Source organism: Pan paniscus, chromosome 8 (assembly GCF_029289425.2).
Source record: "Pan paniscus chromosome 8, NHGRI_mPanPan1-v2.0_pri, whole genome shotgun sequence".
NCBI lineage: Eukaryota > Metazoa > Chordata > Mammalia > Primates > Hominidae > Pan > Pan paniscus.
Genome location: NC_073257.2, coordinates 95,724,043 through 95,730,655, shown reverse-complemented (window position 1 = coordinate 95,730,655; position 6,613 = coordinate 95,724,043). Strand labels below are relative to the sequence as shown.

Genomic DNA, 6,613 nt, shown 5'->3' with positions numbered 1-6,613 from the left:
GGGAAGAATTGAGCCATTTTCATATTTCCTGAATCCTTTTTAAAAATTGTATTATTGTGGTAAAATATATCCATTGTCAACCTAAGTAACACAGAGATTCCCTAAAGTTACTGAGTTTATTCAGGAACGTGTAGAGGATTTGCAAATCTAGGCTGTAAGGGCTTTGAGGATCGTTAAGTATATCCGGAGGGATTAAGGCAAGGGGAAGCTTTAAAGGCAAAAGAAAAAAGTACATTTAATTTGTTTTAAAACAGAGAACAATTGGGTACAGGGACTTATCGCAGGAGTTGACGTCAGTTCATTAGTGGAGACAGTGTGTCATGCAAATATTCTCGTCCATCCAGCTAGCTGTCCTTGTGACTCTTGTAGCAAACTGCAGTTTATAAAGTCCTTGGCAAATGTTCTTCTTATAGGCATACGTGCGTAAGAGCCCTTCAGGGTCTTCGTATTAGATTTTTTTTCCACAGGCATGTGTATGTGAGAGTTCTCCCTTCTCAACCTCCTGGCTTTATTTATTTATTTTGTTAGGGTTTGGCACAAGCTACTCCATTTCAATTCTGACACCTTGCATGATATCATAACATTTACCATTTTAACTGTTAAATGTATAGTTCAGTGGCAGTAAGTACACATTCATATTGTTGTTCAGCCATGACCAGCATGCATCTCTAGAACTTTCTCATCTTGTAAAACTGAAACTTCATACCCATTAAACAATAACTATCCAATCCCCCAAATACGTAATGCTTCACAAAGTTTTATGTGATCCTTATGCAGAGGCCATGCTAATTTACTTGGTATCATTTCAATTTTAGTATATGTGCTGACAAATTGAGCATCCCAATTCTTTCCTATTGGTGACTGTTTTTTTCTTATCTATATGTGACAGTACCTGGGTGGTAACTCAAAGACATCATCCTGGTAGCTCTATGATTTTCTTAACATGCTGTGGTTAAGAGCCAGTTGTTTAATCTGATTATTTTGCCTTGAGGCAACTTTACAGATATTATAAAGAATATGTTTGTTAGTAAGTTGATTCAATTTAGAAATATCTGTCTTCTTTCTCCATTTTTCCTGTTTGTTCTATAAGATATATGGTTGGGTAACCAGAGATGCTTATTTTTTTATCCTGAAAATTTTGTGTGCTTGTGAGTTATATGGACATGGAGAAGTTTTGAGGGCAGGACAGTTCCTTCATAATGTGAGAAATCAACTATTTAGTACATCCTTCTAGGAAATTTTTGTTTCTCTTTTTAAATATACAAGATTTTAACACTTCTGTTTTAAAAGATTTCTTCTATGTATAATTCTTTTCAAAGGTACCTTGAATTCTAGAAATATTTAGCAGACTGTGTTCTACCTAATTTCTCCAGTTTAGTTGGGGATACGTTTTTTAAAACTGTGCCAAAAATTTAAACAAATTTCTCTGATATTGAAATATACTGAGTGCTTAATGTTGTTTCACCTTGTCATGAAAAGTGGTTGCATGTCATTTTTTTCCCTCTTCTGGGAAATATTTTTTCAAATTAATTGGACAAATATCTAGGACTATGGTTGCTGGATCATATGATAAGACTATGTTAGCTTTATAAGAAACTGCCAACATTTCTTTCAAAATGGCTGTAGCATTTTGCATTCCTACCAGCAATAAACAAAAGTTTCTGTTGCTCCACATCCTTGCCAGTATTTGGTATTTTCAGTTATTTATTTATTTTTTTACTTTTAGCCATTCTAACTGGTGTATAGTGGTATCTCATCTTTTTTTTTCAATTTGCAATTACCTAATGACAAATGGTGCTAAGAATTTTTTCATATGCTTATTTTTCATCTGTAAATCTTCTTTGGTGATATATCTGTTCAGATCTATACATTGTTGTATTGAATTTGCTAATATTTTGCTACAGATTTTTTTGTTCATGTTCATAAGAGATACTGGTCTATAGATTTCTTTTCTTGTAATGTCCTTATTTGGATTGGCTATTAGGGTAATGCTATGGCCCATTGAATGAATTTTTCATTTTCAGGCTTTATTCTGCCTGTAGAAATTAGTATCTCCTTAGTTCAAATTCTTCAGTGATTAATTTTGTTTGGTGATCAGTTTTGTTTATTGAAATAGTCTGTTTTGGCTATGCTGGGTCATCTGGCCTTTTATATAAATTTCAGAATTACCTGGTTTGTATTTCTAACTAATTTTCTTGATATTTCGGTAGAAATTGTAGTATGCTTGTATTTTAATTTGAGGAAAATTGACACTATGTTGAATATTCCAAAACATAAACACATTATGTCTTTCCATTTATTTAGGTCATCTTTGATTTCCTTCACCAGCATTTTAAAGTTTTTAGAATGTAGATTCTCTACATTTTTGGTTCAACATATACTTAAGTGTTCCTTATTTGTAGTAATTGTAAATGGTATTATGTTTTAAAATTTGATTTTCAATTTTTTCATTACTAACATATAGAAATTTTCAATTTTTTGAATTTCTCTTATATCCTATGACCTTGTCACTATTAGTTCTTAAAATTGTTTTTCATTTTTTTTGGTTGATGCCTTATAATTGTCATACCATCTACAATTACAAACAATTTTATTTCTTTCTTCCCAATCATTATGCTTTTTATTTCTTTGCCTTCCCTTATTACACTGGCTAAGACTGAAATGCACTGTTAAATATGAGTGGTAACAATAAACATCTTTGCTTTATTTCTAATCTTTGGAGTAAAATATTTAGTATATCAATATTAAGTATGATGTTAACCGTAGGCTTCTTGTGAATGCTTTTTATCAGGTTGAGACAGTTTCTTTCTAGTTCTAATTTTCTGAGAGTTTTATTATCAATTTATTTTTGTCAAATATCTCTTCTGTATCAGTTGATATCTTGTAATTTTTTTCTTTAAAAAGTTAATGTGATAAATTATATTGATAAATTTTATGTATTGAACCAAACTTTCATCCTTGGAGAGAAAAAATATCTCTTGGTTGTGGCATACATTCTTTTTATATGTTCTGGATTAGATTTGCTAATATTTTGTTGGGAATATTTGCATCTTTATTCACGAAGGACATTAGTCTTTAAAAACCATCTTTAATTTTTGTATTAGGTGTTGGCTTTATAAAGTGAATTGAGGCGGGGATCCATGATCTCATCTCACTGCTGCTTGTGACACAGACATGGCTTTGTTCATAAGTTCCTATTAAATCTTTCTTTCTAAGAAACTGTATTTGTCAGACTTTTTCTTCAGTTTCTCAGCTTCCTCAGACTTTGGAATAGTGTATTAGTCTGTTTTCACACTGCTATAAAGAACTTTCCGAGACTGGGTAATTTATAAAGAAAAGAGGTTTAATTGATTCACAGTTCCACATGGTTTGGGAGACCTCAGGAAACTTACAGTCATGGTGGAAGGGGAAGCCTACCTGTCTTACATGGCAGCAAGCAAGAGAGAGCGTGTGGAGCAGGAATTGTCAAATGCTTATAAAACCATCAGATATCGTGAGAACTCACTCACTATCATTAGAAAAACATGTGGGAAACCACCCCCATGATCCAATCACCTCCCACTAGGTCCCTCCCTCGACAAGTGGAGATTATGGGATTACAATTTGAGATGTGATTTGGGTGGGGACATAAAGCCAAAGCATATCAGATAGGTTTGCATAGAACTGCCCACTGTGAAACTTGTGGCAAGCCAGGCCAGCAGCTGAGAGATGAAAATATGGGTAAAGGGAATGAATCAACCATGGAAGAAGTCCATGGGGGACATCCCAGGTGGCAGCCATTTCTATTTGGAGTAGTGTGGCTCTACCTTTTAGATGCTTCTGCATGAGTATAGGGATGCCTTGTAAACACCAGTATGTTTAGCGAAATTGTTAGCTGTGAGCCATCTATCACCCTGTGGTAAGGAATGGTGGTGAGCTGCCACTGCAGCAGATGGCCACTTCTGTGGGCTGCCTATTTGGCAACAGAAGCCCAGCTAGCAGAAGCAAAGTTAAATGGCTTCAGTAGGAATTACAATTGGAAACGGTTTCTCTTTAAAGAGCTTGATAGTAAAAAGTTGACTTAATTAAACCTATGACCTGAGCTATATATGTATACCTATATATTGTTTTAAGGCCTCTGTTCTCTCTAAAACTTCTCAGTCAAATGAATCCTGACTGTGCCTCTATTTCCTTCTGCCTGTCCCTCCTTCCTCTTGCCATCCTCAATGCCACATTAGGGAACAACAAAAGAAAGAATTATGACAGCCTGGGATCCCTTGGGGAAAATGGAAAAGGCCTCAGATTTCTCTTTTGGGGAGAAACCTATTTTTCTTCATGGCACCCCCAAAGTTGTGAGTGGACAGATAAAACTGTGCTCTCTTTTGTATTGAATTATCTTTGGCTTTTTGGGGAGTACCGTAGATTGCTTGACACTGTGAGAGGATTTGACCTTGATGTGTGTTTGGTGGTTGGTAGTGTGATGGTGGGCAAGAGCTGCAGTGTTGGAGGTGACTAAGGACAGTTATTTGGAGAAGATGGTCATTGCTACAGGGGGCTGCTAAGTTCTTTGTATGTCTGGATAAGAAAAGCACAGGTTAGACCCTAAAAACTTCATGCTTTAGAGTTCTTAAAGAACTCTATCCTAAAATCAATAATCTAACTAAGAAACAAGCTAAGTTGAAAAGACCACCTATCAAACTAAATCAGTCTTTGAAACTCTTTGTAAAAGTAATTTACATATTTAAAAGAAACCTCAATTTTTAAAGGCTTACCTGTCTCTGCACTTAAACCACTAGGAACTTTACGGGGAACAGAATGGTTTAAAGTTTACATAACAAACACTGCATTTGTTTAGATCTATGTTCTGTGTCTTTGAGATGTAAATTTTCTATCTAGTTCCCCTGAGTCCTGTCTTTGGAGACGCTAATTTAAAGTTGCTTCCCTAACAATTGTTTAGGGCATAAAGCAGCTATTTAAGAGATTGACAGTCTAAAGTTGGGGTGAAGCTTTGAAAACTGGGAAATGAAAAACCCTATAAACACAAGATCTGCTTCTTTCTGCGTGTCTGTTATGTTGATATGCGTCCTATGTAAGTGATATTTCACTACAAAATATACAAAGAAGCTCTAATCAATTGGCTTAAAGCGAAATTATACACATAAATAAAATACTTTATTAGAAAAATAAAAGTTAGCTCAAATGCCTGTTAGTTCACATGCTTTAATAATCTTTGGTAAATAAAACTAATTTCAAAATTCTCTTCAATGATTTAAAATCTGAAGTCATGCTATGGTAAATTAAGCAATTCTAGAGTTTTTACTAGGAATTTGGGTTACTAAGAGTTAGACTAGTAGTTAATATATGTAATTAAAACTGCTCAATGTAGGAAAAGGTATTCTATATACAGAATGTTTATATAAAGAAAAATATGTGATTTTGGGAAAGAAGTTTATGAAAAACATGAAGATGTGGTTTGGCTTAAAGGAAAAGTAACTTTGTCTAGTTGAGAGGCTATTTAAAGGTTGTTTCAAATGAAGAAAAAATGATACGGTTAAAACTAAATGGATAGAAAGAGAAAGGACAAAAGGGTGGAAATGTGAAAGTTTTGATTACCGGGTGGCTGCATAGTCATCCATGGTACGGAGCTGTAGCTGTGTTGCATCACGTTCACCAAAGGTAAAAGTTACCGGTGGAATTTAGAGATGGCTCAAATACCTGGGGATTTGGTTCAATGGATGCATAAAGAGAAGCAAACTAAGATGCAAAAAGCAAAATATTCAATCCTTTGGTTATTGTTATCTATAATTGCTAAAACGGAAGGAAGGAAGAAAGTGCTGGGTTGAACTTTGAGGCTGGACTAAGCTTGGGTGCAGGTCTGTCAGAGCTCAGATTGCTAGCCTCAAAGCTACCTACAAAGGGAAAAAAAATGCCAGGGACAAAATAGACTGAGTCCTGTGGTTACCAAAAAGGTAATCAGTGGTGGGGTGGTTGGGGCGGGGGTGATGGAGGCAAAACTAAGTAACTTTTAAAACCAGAAAGTAAAATGTAAAAAAAATAAATAAATAAGTTTCATTTTGTGGATTGATATCGTCAGCTTCCTGAGAAACCTTTACTAAACTGGATCATGGGAGCAACTACTTTGGGATCAGTGTGTTTGATTTTTAATGCTGCAGAGTAGAGGAGCATGTTTGGGCTGATGCAGGACCCACAGCTCACTATTGAACAGGTGCAGTTGATTAGTGATGTTGAACATTTTTTCATATATGTGTTGGCTATTTGTATGTCTTTTTTTTTTTGAGAATGTATATTCAGATACTTAGCCCATTTTAAAATGGAATTATTATTATATTTCTTTAAAGGTTTTTGAGTTCCTTGAATATTCTGGATATTAGTTCCTTGTCAGATGAATAGTTTGCAAATATATTTTTTTCATTCAATATGTTGTCTCTTCACTGTGCTGATTGTTTCCTTTGTGGTGCAAAAGCTTTTTAGTTCAATATAGTCCTATTTGTCTATTTTTGTTTTTCTTTTTGGCTTGTGCTTTTGGGATCTCAACCATAAAATCTTTGCCTAGACTAATGTCCTGGAGTGTTTCCCCTATGTTTTCTTCTAGAAGATTTACAGTTTTGAGTCT

The 6,613-nt window shown here is 34.6% G+C and overlaps 1 non-coding gene across 1 annotated transcript; it reads right to left on the bottom strand.

Annotated features, from left to right (window-relative positions):
- Positions 1-732: 732 nt before the first annotated feature.
- Positions 733-839, bottom strand: LOC112441050 (U6 spliceosomal RNA). The gene has a single exon (XR_003029032.1). It is a non-coding gene; the product is annotated as a U6 spliceosomal RNA (small nuclear RNA).
- Positions 840-6,613: the final 5,774 nt, after the last annotated feature.